This window comes from Natrix helvetica (assembly GCF_964273705.1).
Source record: "Natrix helvetica genome assembly, chromosome: 1".
Classification (NCBI taxonomy): domain Eukaryota; kingdom Metazoa; phylum Chordata; class Lepidosauria; order Squamata; family Natricidae; genus Natrix; species Natrix helvetica.
In genome coordinates, this window is record NC_138548.1 from 30,969,384 (window position 1) to 30,985,542 (window position 16,159).

The following is a 16,159-nucleotide window of genomic DNA, read 5'->3' on the forward strand; positions in this document are numbered from 1 at the left end:
TTGGCTCCAACCCCCTGCAGCCTCTTCCTCCTCCTGGGAAGCTGAAATATTAGAAGCATGTTTAACCAAACATCAAAGGAGTTGGGTAGTTCTCCCAATGAACATAGAAGGTGGTAAGGCAAAATAAATAATTACATATTGAGAAAAAAATGGCAGAATGACAAGTTGGAGGCTGTATCCTGTGAGGTTTAGCTAAAAGAAACAAGACTAGAAGATAACGCTTGTGCCCTATATATCTGCTTGGTTATTTTCTTTGTCTGATTTGGTTTGTGCAAATTTGTCATAACCAATAATGAAACTTGAAAATCTTGATTTCACTTCGTTCCTTCAATAGAATAATTACCCAAGACTAGTGGTTGTTACAGGGACGTGGTGGCACAGTGGCTAAGACCCTGAGCTTGTCAATCAGAAGGTCGGCAGTTCAGAGGTTCGAATCCCTAATGCTGCATAATGGAGTGAGCTTCCGTTACTTGTCCCAGCTTCTGCCAACCTAGCAGTTTGAAAGCACGTAAAAAATGCAGGTAGAAAAATAGGGACCTCCTTTAGTGGGAAGGTAACAGCGCTCCGTGCGCCTTCGGTGTTTAGTCATGCCAGCCACATGACCACGGAGATGTCTTCAGACACCGCTGGCTCTTCAGCTTTGAAACGGAAATGAGCACCGCCCCCTAGAGCCGGAAACGACTAGCACGCATGTCAAGGGGGAACCTTTACCTTTACCTAATGATTGTTATCATTGCATTTGTGAGAAAAGTCTCAAATAAGGGTCCCCAAACAGCCTGTTTATAGGTAGTTATTGCTTATAATTTATCTCTTAGACTATTAAGAGTGAAGTCTTCCCATGTAGCTGCTTCCATTAATTTCAGTGACATTCCCACAGATTTTCCTGGTTTCAATCACTGCTGTGTTACCGTGCCGAAATAATGAATGCAAGAGGACTTGCTAAGGCTGAGGAGGAAAAGAAGCATTTCAAAACCCCATTAGAGAAACGAACAGCCAATAGAGGTTTCACCATCCAGCTTCTCTGGAATAGGGGCAGTTATTCTTTCAGTTTTGCAGTCAAGGAAAAAGAGCTTCAAACCATTTACATCAGGGGTGTCCAAACTTGGCAACTTTAAGACTTGTGGACTTCAACTCCCAGAATTCCCCAGCCAGCTGGCTGGGGAATTCTGGGAGTTGAAGTCCACAAGTCTTAAAGTTGCCAAGTTTGGACACCCCTGATTTACATAGATACTGCCTTAAGAAAGTTTGTTTGCTTGTTTGTTTTATTGGATTTATATGCCGCCCTTCTCCCAAAGGACTCAGGGCGGCGTACAACATTAAAAAACACATATCACAAAAGTTAAAAGGAAATTAGATAAGTATCTCTCCTTAAATGAGGACAAGAGCCTTGCTGATTTGATTTCCACTATTCTATATCTTTACCTCTCCTTTTGTGGCAGTAAACCTAATTTAAAAAGCTATGTTGTGCTCTATTGTCATTCAGGTCACAATTGTCCCAAAGGTGGGTTGTAGTTTTTTTTTTCTTCCAAAAGGCAACTGGACTTTGTTTTCCTTGAAGTTGTTTCACTTCTCCTCCAAGAAGCTTCTTCAGTTCTGACTGAATAGCGAAAGGTGGAAAGATTTCTATTCCTTGCAGTCATCTGGTTGTTAGTACTCTTGAGGCCACTTGGAGGTTTATCTGTGCCCTCAGGGTCACCTGAATGGTGCAATTGGGTGTGGTAGCTTCTTGGAACTGCTGAACTTTTTCTTACTGCAAAGTCTTTCTGCGGAGAATTCTCATGTCAAATACATAGATATAATTTCTTCCTTTTCCAAAATGCTTTGTCCAATTGTCCTCTAAATCTCAGAAAAGAGATCTTATCATTATGTTTTACAATGACTGCTATATCTGCACCTTCATATTTCTTGGTCCAGGGGCTTCTTCTATCATTGCAGTTTAGCTTCTTCAAAATCAGTTTGCTCTATTTTTCACTAGAGTCCTGTTTAGGTGATGCTTGTACATGGAGCTCATATTGTAAACAGCAGTGAGCAGTCATCTTCCCTTGGTAAAGTTCTCTCGGTGGTGTCTTTGAAAAGTCAGTCATTTATGGGTACCGGGCAATTGTCTGCAGTGGAAAATCTTCATGTCTGTTCAAAAGCCTTCATGTCGTCAAACACTTTGATTAAATATTCATGACTGGGAGAGACATGAGAACAAGGTCAGCCAATGAATAGGCATAGCAATTAAGTCACCCAATGGGAGCTTAAACAGATCTGAGTCTGTGCAGAGAATTGAAACAGAAACTTAAGAAGAAAGCATTCTGCTGCTTCGAGAAGCAAACTAGCACTGGGCTTGACTGCTAAAATGAAACTAACTGCTTGTGCTTGCCTGTAACTCTCCTGCCTTGTGTTTACTTGGAAGAATCACCTGTTGGTATTGTACATCTATTCATCTATTCTTATGTATATAAAGAAGTTAATGAATCCTGCTGCATCAGTTATCTGTTTTTGCAACAAACTCTGACACATTCCATCATCATTTATCCCCACTTTAGACAATAACGCCCTGTTTATGGGGACCCGTTTCCTTCTAAAACCATCAGTGCCACGAGGATGGAAGCTGTTCATTATTATTGATATGTTCAATTCAAACTAAAATCTCTTATAGAGTTGCTTTGTTGGCCAATGATCTGCAGCCAATAGATTTTTTTTTGTAAGCGAAGGAAATAATATACTATAGCAACCCTTAGAAATTATTCATGCACAGATAAATTGGGTTTTTAATTAAATGGCATGCTCTAATACACTACCCAATAGATACCGTAATAGCTGTCTTTAATGCTCCAGCCATATCTGAGTTTTAACGGCAGAATGCAGGGATAATTATAATCCACAGGATATACAGCCCCATCTGGCTGCTTGTGACACCCACAATACTGCTCTTCGGTGAAATCCTTTCTGTTGCTCCTGTTGCTGCTGTTGTTATTAAACAGAAAATAGAAGAACATAAATAAATAAACAAAATAAGTAGAAGAACAAGCCCCATGGAAAGGAGTCGAGATGATTTCCACAATGGTACATTTTATCTCACCGACTTTTCTAGACTTTTTAGGGGTGTCTGTCAGACATAGATATACCTAGATGTTGTCAGAATAATTCACCAAAGGCTGCTGAGCAAACTTGCCATGAGTTTGGCACGGTAGGAGGACACGTACCATCATCCATTGACAAGGCAGTTGAGACCCCCAAGCTTGTGGTTATGGGGGATTTCAACTTGCGTCGACGGGGGAAGCATCCAAGGTAGCTCGGGAGTTCATGGCTTCCATGACAGCCATGGACCTGACCCAATTAATTCAGGGCCCCACACACGAAGGTGGCCACACTCTGGACCTTGTTTTTGTATCTGAACAGTGGGCGAGTGATCTGGGAAGAGGGGATGTAACCATTACTCCCCTGTCATGGTCAGATCACTCATGTCTCCGGCTGGACTTCCCTGGCGCTACCCCCCACCGCGAGGAGGCGGAACCAAACTGTCCAAGTTGGTACCGCCCCAGGCGCCTGATGGAACCGGATAGGTTCCAGACGGAGCTTGGGCCATTCCCTGTAGCCCTGACCTGCTCTCGCTCTGAGAACCTAGTGGCCGCCTGGAATAGGGCGGCCGCTGGGGCCCTGGACCGAGTTGTGCCTTTGCGGCCTCTCCTGCGGCGACGACCCACCCGGGCTCCTTGGTTCACCGAGGACCTGAGAGTGATGAAGCGCCATAGGAGACGCCTAGAGGGCAGGTGGAGGTCTTCACGCTCCGAATCTGACCGAACACAAGTAAGAGCCTATTTACGGACTTACCTTGTGGCATTAAGAGTGGCCAAACGCAGACATTGTGCCACTCTTATTGCGTCCGCCGATAACCGCCCTGCCGCCCTGTTTCGGGTGACCCGCTCTCTCTTATCACAGAGGATGCGGGAAGCCCCTCTACAGGGCAGAGCAGAGGAGTTTGGGGAATATCTGCAGGACAAAATCGCTCAGATCCGGAGCGAATGGACCCCCTTCAGTGGACCAGAGGAGCCGCCAACAGTGAGTCTTGTGAGACCACTCTGGGAGGAGTTTGCATCTGTTGCCCCCGAGGATTTGGATAGGTTGCGTGGACGGCTGCGACCGACCACATGTTTAATGGACCCGTGTCCCTCCTGGTTGGTACTGGCATCCTGGGAAGTGACACGAGGCTGGCTACTGGGCCTGGTGAACGCCTCTTTGAGCGAGGGGTCCTTTCCTGCCGCCTTGAAAGAGGCGGTGGTGAGGCCCTTACTCAAGAGGCCTTCCCTTGACCCGATGGAGCTAGCTAATTATCGTCCAGTCTCCAACCTTCCCTTTTTATCGAAGGTTGTAGAGAATGTGGTGGCACAGCAGTTTCCACGACACCTTGAGGAATCCGAATATCTAGACCCACGCCAGTCCGGCTTCTGGCCCGGACACAGCACGGAGACGGCCTTGGTCGCGTTGGTCGATGATCTCTGGAGGGCCAGAGATAGGGGTTGTTCCTCTATCCTGGTCCTATTAGATCTCTCGGCGGCTTTTGATACCATCGATCATGGTATCCTATTGCGCCGGCTGGGGGGGATGGGAGTTGGAGGCACCGTTTTGCGGTGGTTCGGCTCCTACCTCTCCGACCGGACGCAATTTGTGTTGGCAGGGGGGGCAGAGGTCGACTCTGAGGCCACTCACTTGTGGGGTGCCTCAGGGGTCGGTCCTCTCGCCCCTTCTGTTCAACACATATGTGAAGCCGCTGGGGGAGATCATCTGTGGTTTTGGGGTGGAGTATCATCTGTACGCTGACGATACGCAGCTGTACATTTCCAACCCAGACCACCCCAATGAGGCTGTCGAGGTGATGACCCGGTGTTTGGAAGCCGTCGGGATCTGGATGGGGGACAACAGACTCAAGCTCAACCCCTCCAAGACTGAGTGGCTGTGGCTACCGGCACCCCGGTTCAGTCAGTTGATTCCATCGCTGACCATAGGGGGCAAGCAATTGCCCCCTGTGGAACGGGCGCGCAATTTGGGCGTCCTCCTAGATGCCCGGCTGTCAATGGATGACCATGTGGCAGCCGTGGCAAGGGGGGCGTTCCACCAGGTTCGCCTGGTGCGCCAATTGCACCCCCTACTGGACCGGGATGCCCTACGCACGGTCACTCATGCACTGGTGACGTCTCGGCTGGACTACTGCAATGCCCTCTACATGGGGCTTCCCTTGGGACACGCTCGAAGACTGCAGCTAGTCCAGAATGCAGCCGCGCGGGCTATTTTTGGGAGTACTAGGTACTCCCACGTAACACTGCTCCTGCGCGAGCTGCACTGGCTGCCTGTGGTCTTTCGGGTGCGTTTTAAGGTGTTAATCACCATCTTTAAAGCGCTCCATGGCTCAGGACCTAGTTACTTGCGGGATCGCATCCTACCACACACTTCCCTGCGACCGATTCGCTCTCACAGGGAGGGGCTCCTCCGGGTGCCGTCCACTAAGCAGTGCCAACGGGCGACACCTAGGAGTAGAGCCTTCTCTGTGATGGGCCCAACCCTCTGGAATGACCTCCCCCCCGATATCAGAACCACCACCGACTTTCTCTCCTTTCGACGAAAACTGAAGACTCACCTGTTCCGTTTAGCCGGCCTGGACCATTCATAACCTCATTATACCTCTTGGCAGATATATTTTAACTGGGTAATTTTAATTGGGTATTTTTTAGGATTGTTTATATACTGTTTTTATCTGCTTTACCTGTACAGTGTTGTATTGCCTCCTCTTCTATGTTTTTATGTTTGCATGTTTGTAGTCCATTTTATCTATTTCATTTGACTGTACACCACCCCGAGTCCCTTTGGGAGAGGGGGCGGTATAAAAATCGAAATAAAGGTAAAGGTAAAGGCAGGTAGGGCTAAAAAGGGCCCTTCTTACTTGGTGAACTAGTAGAGACTCAGAGTGTTGGTTCCAAGTTTTTAAACCTAAAACTTCAACATATGTAAGTACATGTAACCCAGTGGTGGGTTTCAAAAAATTTTAGAACCTTTTCTGTAGGTGTGGCCTGCTTTGTGGGAGTGGATTGCCAGCCATGTGACCGGGTGGGAGTGGCTTGCCAGCCATGTGACCAGGTGGGAGTGGCTTGCCAGCCATGTGACTGAGTGGGAGTGTCTTGCCGGCCACATGACTGGGTGGGCATGGCCAACTTGTAAAATGTGGTGAACTCACTTAACAACGCTCTTCCTTAGCAACCAAAATGTTGGCTCAGGAACTCTGGCATTGAAGCATGCAAGTGTTAAAGCTGTCAAGTTACAAGACCCTTGCACCCCTAATCCTTTAGAAAAAAAACCCAGGGTTTTCAAACTTAACAGCTTTAAGACTTGTGGACTTCAACTCCCAGAATCCCTCCTCTTGCTCTTCATCTTGATGATGTGCAGACGGGCGGGGGGGGGGGTGGCAGCTGGAACCGGTTCTAAACGGCACTGTAGATTTGTGGAACCTCTTCAATAGAAGAGGTTAGAACTGGCAGGAACCCACCCCTGATGTAACCCAGGGTGGTATTCACTTACCCTCTCTACTGGTTCACAGATGTGACCACAAGCACCACCTCCTTGCATGGGCACAGCCTTCTGTGCCTGCACTTTTTGCATAAAACGGGCCTAAATGGGATGCCGTAGAGCTGGGGCAGGTGGGTGGGGCCACCCACAATTTCCGCTACCGGTTTGGGTGAACCGGTCCGAACCGGTAGAATACTACATCTGATGTAACAGCTGAGTGATGAGGTGATCATGTTTGCTGATGATACCAAATTGTCCAGCATGGTAAAATCCAAACAGGATTACAAAGAGACCCAAAAGAAGTTCTCCAAACTGAGTTCAAAACGGCAAAGTTGGTCCAACCTAAACTGGTGTCCAGTGAATTATGATGACACACGGAATTCAGGCTTCAGTTAGAGAAAGAGAGATTTAGAACTGACAGAAAGGTGTAACAGTTTTATATAGCACATTGTAAAACTGAGAAAATTGCTATTAGAACCTGAAAAGTGGCAGCCAATTTGGATGGTGCTAAAGGGAGACTGAACAAAGTCAGGGAAGATCCAACCAGTGGTGGGATTCAAAATTGGCTTGGTGGGCGTGGCTTGGTGGGCGTGGCTTGGTGGATGTGGCGTGGCATGGCAGGGGAAGGATACTGCAAAATCCCCATTCCCTCCCCACTAACCTGCCTTCCAGCTCCGTTCTCCTGTGCAGGGCAACAAAAGAAGACCCAGCTGATCAGCTGGGACTCGGGAGGCAGTGAATAGATGGGGGTGGGGTCAGCCAGAGGTGGTACTTGCTGGTTCTCCAAACTATTCATAATTTCTGCTACCGGTTCACCAGAACTGGTCGGAACCGAATGAATACCATCTCTGGATCCAACGATCCCTGGCTAGAAGGTTGGTGGCAATTACTATCTCCTATATCAGAGGCAGCACAATTTCAGTGCATTTACTAGAAAAGTAGTAGCAGAAGACGACTATGAGTCTCCCAGATTCATCCGGTTGGCTACACTGATCCAGAATGAGGACTTCTGATCCAACAGGAGTCTTCTAATGTAAGGTGTGGAACAGAAAGAACAGTACCTCTAAGTCTTCAATAACCTGAAAAATTTCACCAAGAAAAATCTGGGGGGGAAATCTCAAATAGTCTGAAAATAAAATAGAAAAGAAGCATCTTATTTTACAGAAGAAATCTGAGAAATCACAAGGAAGGTTTTAGAACAGCATTCATTAGCTAGAAACCTTTCAAGGGTTTATTAGGAAGTAGATCAGAACTAGAGAGATACTCTTAAATGTTTATTTAAGTACCTGTGTTAAAGAGGAATATCAATGTTTTTGTCCAGCTGAACCAAGAAAGTAACCAGCAGGCCAGAGGCTCAGAATTGAAGTAAACTATGAACAAGAAATGCTCTCCTTTACAAGGGAAGTTTAAACTTAGCAGTTGGAAAATTTGGCTTTAATTTTCTGCATATTTAATGGAACTCCAGGCACAAACTTCAAAGATTCCTGTGTTGCAAAGCAGAAGCCTCCAAAGATTCCTTGAGATTTAGTCACTCCCAAACTTCACCTGGTCCTGACTAACCACTCTGAATCATGCATAATCCATTGTCTGCTATTTGGGCTGTTTGGCAGATTCATACATGAAGACATTGCTGCAATATCATATACCACACACAATACATACAATGCCATATAGACAATGGTTGGAACTGGCATGTTTTTTTCAGAGCACCAAAAGAAATGGGATTAAACTTCTGAAGCGCTGTCAACATGAGACTATGATAGGAAGAACTAATTTGTAATTTCCATTATCATCAGTGGTGGTATTCAGCCAGTTCGGATCGGTTCACATCAGTTTTGTGTCTTAGGATGGTACCAAACGTCTGTGGGCCCCTCTTAAGAAGGGATGCCAATTTCAATTCTTTGCCAATGGACCTCTGTGTATTGATCAAATAATGGAAGCCTTTTCGGCTAAACAGTATGTGCCTGATCACCTTTGTTGCTTCAATGTTCCATGAACTGAAATTAGGATTACAATATTTGAACCTCCATTGTTATTTTGAGATCTACAACTCTATTTCTGTTCACCTTATTAAGCAAGGAATACTGTGGCTGTTCTCCAAATGGACTACAGGCAGTCCTTGACTTACGACCACAACTGACCCCAACATTTATGTTGCTAAGTGAGACATTTGTAAGTGAGTTTGATCCCATTTTATGACCTTTCTTGCCACAGTTGTTAAGTGAATCACTGCAGGTGTTACGTTGGTAAACACGCTTGTTAAGTGACTCTGGCTTCCCCATTGACTTTGCTTGTCAGAAGGTCGCAAGTTGCTTTTTTAAGGGCCATTGTAACTTTGAACAGTCACTAAATGAACTGTACTGAGTCCCTGTACTCAACTGTAGGTCCTTACCAGTGGTGGGATTCAAAAACTTTTACTACTGGTTGTGTGGGCATAGCTTTGTGGGTGTGGCTTTGTGGGCATGGCAGGGGACAGATACTGCAAAATCTCCATTCCCTCCCCATCCCACTAACCCGCTTTCCCGCTCCGTTCTCCTATTCAGGACAACAAAAGAAGATCAGCTGGGAGGCAGCGGGGCCAGGGCCAGCCTATTTGCCGGTTCTCCAAACTACTCAAAATTTCTGCTACCAGTTCTCCAGAACCTGTCAGAACTGGCTGAATACCACCTCTGGTCCTTACTCTACTTCCAATTCGGGTCCAAATACATATGCAAGTTCTGGGCTGGCAAATCAATAAAAAATGAAAGCCTACTATCGAATTCCATAATCTGTTGTGATAAGCATTTCAGTCAACGCCTCAGTGGCAGACTGGAATCACCAGATAACCCCACCTATTGACTGTTTGGTTCCAAAGTATTTACATACATTTCACCTTCACCTGCTAGCGAAGATTTGCTTTAATTGCTACTCAATTAAACTGTTTCACTTAGCAACAGAAATTTTGTGGTCATAAGGTGAGGCCTACCTTTATTCCAACATGCACAGAGATACGCACCTCATTCATTTCCACATCCCTTATCCATCTGCTCACACAAAAATGTGTGAATTGATGAAGTCCACAGAACTCTGGACTTCAGTTCCTACCATGGATGGTTCCTACCATATCCATCCTAGCTGGAAATTCTGGAAAAATGTCCACGTTGGGGAAAAAGTTGATATAGACGGATTTCTCTTAGAAATTGCTGAGGCAAACCTCATTAGAAGATTTAATATGATTTCACTTAGACTAAACCTGGGATCCCCAAAGTTTTGGAGCTGGTTGATGCCTTTTGAATATTCAGAACATGCTGGGATATTGAAAAACTACTAGGAGGTTTGCTGTTTCATAGAGTGTAATTCAAGGTGTTGTCTAACTATAGTCATGTATTCATGCATATACAAATCTAGAAAAGTGGGTTGAATAAACCATGAAGTAATGATTTATGGGTAAATATATTAAACAGCTCATCAGCGCACAGATGTTTGTGTCTTACCTAACTCTTGTTTTGCGGATGATCAGTGTAATTTTTGGTAGCTGAGTTTGCAGTAGGTTTGTTAGGTTTAAATGTGGTCAGCTAATTTATGGTTCAGTTGTAATGCACATAAAATTAAAGGCCAGTAGTTCCTGGACAGAAAAATCAGGACTAGTCTGTGAATTAATCCTGCAAAGCAGGGCTTACCACAATGAATGTGTTTTCACATCACAGAAATACCCCTTGACTAATCAAGCCATGATTTATTGAAGTAACCAAATTGCGTGATGTCACTCAACCTAACTAAGCATAGTGCTTGGGTCTGTCTGCTAGGCTACGCCACAAATTACCTAAACTGTATCGCAGCCAACCTACTGTTCAAACCATCCAAGCAATGCCTTTATTTATTTATGCATTAAATTCTAAGAAAAGGGTTTGTTGCAAGTAAACAAAATAAAATAAAATCAGACAATGAGTTTAAACTAGCACGCTTTCAATTCGGCAGTCAAGCAACTGTAAAATGTTGCTTGGTTGCTGACCCCAGTACTTTAACCTCTGTTACTGTTTTCACCCCTGTGATGGCTGGCAGCAGATGCTCTAGAAAGTAGCAGATGTTCCTAATGGCTCCCCAGAGGGGTGGGGAAAATGTGCTAAGGAGTTATCCATTTGTTCTGAGGTTTATTTATGCACTCATCACCAGCTGTGGTGCTAGAGTGGCGAGTTGAATAAGGAGGCTTTTCAAAGTCACAGATCTACTCAAATGCAGCCATTTTCCCTAAAAGGAGATAATCCCCATGCCCTCAATTCAGAGATGTCTAGATGAGTGATACATGTTTTTTTTAAAAAGGAGGGGGGGGTCAATCACAGTTACTAGCTAGATTTTTTTTTTACCCTCCCTGAAGCTGCCCCTACCTCAACAACCCCCACATCCCTCTGTGTGGTTTGAAATTGCTTTATGACATACATTTGCCCCCTCCCCAAACAGGAGGGTTAAAACAATCCTCATCAGTTCAAGCAGTTTACCTGACTGCAAGTGTACAGAATGGAGAGTTCATTTGTGCCTAGGTTTCCTAGGTACATATTTCCCAGTAGAGCTGAAGAGTTCATTGATCTTTTCCTTTGCGTTTGAATGGGGAGCAAAAAGGAAATTGATGAGGAATGAGGTATTTTCCATTACTTTGCCATGGGGAAAAAATGAGAAAAATCCAGCCTAAAGACACTTTACAAAAATGGGTTCTATTGTGATCACCGATGATTCTAGCTATGTAACTATGATTTATGATCTATGACTTATCACTTTTGTATCACTGTTTATATGTACACTAAGAGATTATGCGCTGGAGACAAATTCCTTGTGTGTCCAATCACACTTGGCCAATAAAGAATTCTATTCTATTCTATGAAAAAAGCTTTGAGGATTTTTTTGCCTTATTAGGAAGCAGAATAATTTTAATTTTTTTAAAGATGCATATCTTCTTATTAGAATTATTCTTAATCTCAAAAGGAACATGCACAAAACAGTTGATCATTTGTACATACCTCATTGGCTGATTTTGCAATAAAGTCTTTGTAAATATTGATTTGACAAAGTGCTGCATGAAATAGCTTTATGCTTTGGTGAATTTCCTACAAACATTAGATTAACCAATAAATGCATTTTTTCATGGTGATTTGGTTAAAACTGGAGGAACTGCTTTTGGGCCTTACTGAATTCTCAAAAAATATCAGAAATTAACCCTTTTTAAAAGCCATTCAAACTAGTGAGCAACACCATATTTTATAATAGTTAATTCCTAAACTATTCATGTGTTATCCCAGATCACAAACAAATTTGAACTTTACCTGATAGTAACACATATTCAAAGGAGAAACCCCCCAAAAAAGTATTTGGCAATTGGAATTTTACTTTTTTTTACAAAATGTACTGTACCTAATTAACTCCAATTAACACTAAAAACATTATTTCAGTATCACTCAGATCTGAAATAGCTTTCAATCTGAAAAGAGAGGGAAAACAACAAGGAGGGATTGCTTACTTTAGCTATCAGCCTAATAACCTACATACAATGCTGTCCTTTCAGATTCTGCCATTTAAGCAAGCTTTCTGGGGTACTAGTTGGATGGGAAAATTCTGAGGGAATCCAGTGAAAATTGCTGCTTTTCTAGAAACTGCATTGGAGAGGGGTGATGTTTTATTTTTTTAATTATGTCTTTATTAAATTTATATGATATAAAAAAGGAGGGGGGAAACAAATATGTGCCCAGGATCTGCCTGTTGAAGAAGAAAATCAAAATGGGAAACCCCAATCTCTTTTTCACAAAAAAATCATATTTGTTATAAAAGAGCCTACAGATTTTTTCTTTTTCCTTTCCCCCAACAATTAAAACTTTATTAAAGAATAACGCAGCGTATACAGATGTAAAATTAGAGATAGTGTAGATTCATTTCCTCATACAGGGAGCTTTTATTCTTCTTGCAACTGTTTCTTGTTTCATCAGGATCAAAGTAAATGACCAAGAGCTAAATTTGGTCTTCACTTATTGATTGAATCTTATGTGATTTATCAAAATGTGCAGTCTTGACTTGGACCTGAAGAAATTCATTTCGTTTTGCATTTTTATCTGGAGCCAAATTTAATCTCCGAATTAAAATATAAATCAAAATGTAAATTATTTTTCATTATTGCTCCTTCTACAAACCCTGGGTATTATACATCCTGGGTATAAATTGTTTCCATTTCTGCACTCAGAACACTGCTGTAGGGCATGGCATGCCATAACAACTAGACAGAGGGACGATTTTCCTCCCCTGTGCCATCACTCTGCTGAACCCCTAATTCCCATAGCACTGTTTTATGCCTAAAGATATTTACCAATGTAGTATGCTGCATTGCTATTAACCTTGTTATCTTTCCTATTATCTTCTCCTATTGATGTCTTATGATTTATCACTTGGTTGTTTGCATCTTATGATTTATGTTGGTATCTTATGATTTATGATTATATCTTATGATTTATGATTTATCACTGTTGTTTATATGTACACTGAGAACTTATGCACCGGAGACAAATTTCTTGTGTGTCCACTCACACTTGGTCAATAAAGAATTCTATTACTATTATCTATTACTATCTTTTCTAAATATTGCAGTACAATGGGTCTGTCACTATCTTCCTAATAGGACCACCCCTGAATTAGATGAGTGATCAGAGAAGAAAGATTCTATTGTTACTCTTGGTATGAGAAAGGCAAGGAATGGCTGCTGATAATTCTACTCAGACCATGTGCCATTCAGAATCATTCAGGATCATGTGGAAAGGAAGTCAAAGCATTGGAAGAATCAAAGGCAACCTGCCTTCAATTCTTCCAACCTACAGATTAACAAAGTTGGAAGAGACCTTGTAAATCATCTAATCGAACCCCCTCCACCCAAGCAGGAGACCCTACACCATTTTTGACAAATGGCAGTCCAATCTCTTCTTGAAAGTCTCAAGTAATGAAGCTCCCACAAGGTCTGAAGGCAACTTCTGTTCCATTGGTTGATTGTTCTCCCAAGGATCACTTCCACTTTCAAAACAAATCTCAGGAATAAAGACAACAGCATGCCCAGAATAGTTTCAGAGATGCTGTAACATTTGGCAGCATATTGTTATTCTTGAATCCTAGTCATAAAAAGGAAATTTTTCATAAATACTCTCATAGAAGTCTGCCGCTTGTACAGTGTGTAAGGCAACCTGTGAAACTGCAACCGAGTTGCCAGGAAAAACGGAATCTGTTCTGGAAAATTCACAAGGTTGTTTTTCGGGTACCTCAAATTGTCTGGAAGCACCAGAAACGTTCGTTTCCTCTGTTCTTCTTCTAACTTTTATACAGTAATTTCTATCCAGGTTTCTTGAAAATTCTGTCCCTTTACTTTTGCAGGTTGATATTTCCACAGTTCTGTCCATTATTATCCTACAGCCTTCTAATGGTCTGTGTAAATCAGCATACAAAATATAAACATCAATTTGATCTTGAAGTAGTTTATCAGCTTTCAACCTATGAGTTGAACTTTCAATTCTAAAAACTGCAAGAAAAATTCCAAAAATCCATTTGCTAAACGTCTATTATCAGCCTCCTGACTGGTTATGAAAAACAGCTGCAGTTCTGCTTAAAATTTCAATTAGTCTTTAGCAGCCTTATACGAGACAGTTAAAGAGCAAAAGCCCTCAAATATTCCATTTCATAAAACCGCATCTTTATTCTCACTGGCAAGCTTCACTTTTGTGGCAATAAGTATAAATACTTTCAAAAAGATCAACACAATACTTTCACCATTAACAGCAGCTTTTACTAATAAGTAATAAAATTACTATTTAAACTGAAACATCAATTTCCAGACTTAATGCAACAGCCATCACACACACAAGATCGAATTCTATTGCAATTTATGTTATTTGCATAACAATGCCATTATACAAGTGGGATCGTCTGCATCATTTCCATGATAGCATCATTATGCAGATAAAATAAATTATTTGCATCAATTTACTTCATTTGCTTAATGATGTCATCATGTAAATGAAGCAATTTGCATCATTTGCATTACTTATGTTGACATATGTATCAGCTTACCAAACATTTGGAAAAGACAGGTACTTCTTCCTCCCAATTAATCCATTACCATCTACCTTTAAGTTTCAATTTCTTAACCAGCTGTCCCAAATCAAAATCCAGTCTTTGAAATAATCCTAATATAAGCATTATAACTTTTTAATAATATAACTTTATTGATCTGGGCTCAAACTAGTCAATAGAGTACTTTCTTTTGGATGATACATTAATACCTTCTGAGGAGGTCTCTGTGTATTGCTCTGATTTATCCTATGACAATTGGGGAGGACCTTCCCTGTACGAAATTTCACTTGAGCTTTGACTGATTCATACAAGAGGACTAGGATCTTTAAGACCTAAAAAGGGAATTTTATTTTATTAACTTCAAGTGCAATTTGTATGGAAAAAAATTATTTTAATTGAACATTCTCTTTTTCTTTTAGTCTTTTTTATCACTTTGCTTTCAATTGATTAACTTCTTGTCCTGTAAACTGCCCAGAGACATCTTTCTCTAAGAGCCAAGGTGGCCCAGTGGTTACAGTGCAATACTGCAGGCTACTTCTCCTGCCTTCTGCTGCCTGCAACTTGGCAGTTCAAATCCCACCAGGCTCAAGGTTGATTCAGCCTCCCATCCTTCCAAGGTGAGTAAAACGAGGACCAGTGTTGGGTTCCTACTGGTTTGGCCAAACTGGTAGCGGTATGGCAGCCTGGGTTGCTGGAACCGGCAGCAACCCAGGCCTGCCACATCCCCGAACCAGTTCCCTAGTCTTTTCTGCCATCACCGGCATGTTTCTGCGCGTGTGCAGAACAGTCAACCATGCATGTGCAGCACGTGAGCGAGTGGAGCAAGCAGCGTGTCCAAAAAACGGCTTCTCAGCAAAACAGTAGTAAACCAGTTAGGAACCCACCACTGAGGAGGACCCAAATTATTGTGGACAATATGGTGATTAAAGTGCTTAGAGAGCGCTGAAAACAGTGGTGGGTTGCAGGCAGTACACCCCGGTATGGGTGTACTGGTGCCTGCCCGGAGCACCAGGTACCGTTCCGGTGAAGTGCCCCAGAGGGCCCGCCCGCCCGAGCTCCTTACCTATATTTGAGCTCTTCTGCGCTTCTGCGCATGGAGCACATAATGCTTGCACAATGCTCCACCAAGCAGCTGGAGCATCACGGAGGCTCGCGGAGACGTCACAAGAGGTAAGGACGCATGCATGCACTGCACGTATGTGCACGCGTGCTGTGCGCATTCATGTGGTGGACGCCGGGTCCCGTTGCAACCGGTACGGTTACAACGGCATCCGGAATCCACCACTGGCTGTAAAGCACTGTAAAGCAGTATATAAAGTGGTGGGAACAGAAAAGAGTTGCACAAGGAAATTAAAAATTAGTTCCCATTATAGCCTTTATCTCTGGAGATACTGAGGTCAACCAGAAATAGATCTGTCTCTAAGAAAAGCAATGTAGAAAAGCAATAGGAATCTAAAAAGACTGGAATTGTTTACATTCTCCTTTTTCCTTCTCTACAGTTACTTCCTTTTCCTGTTTATGACATATCTACGCTCCTGCTATG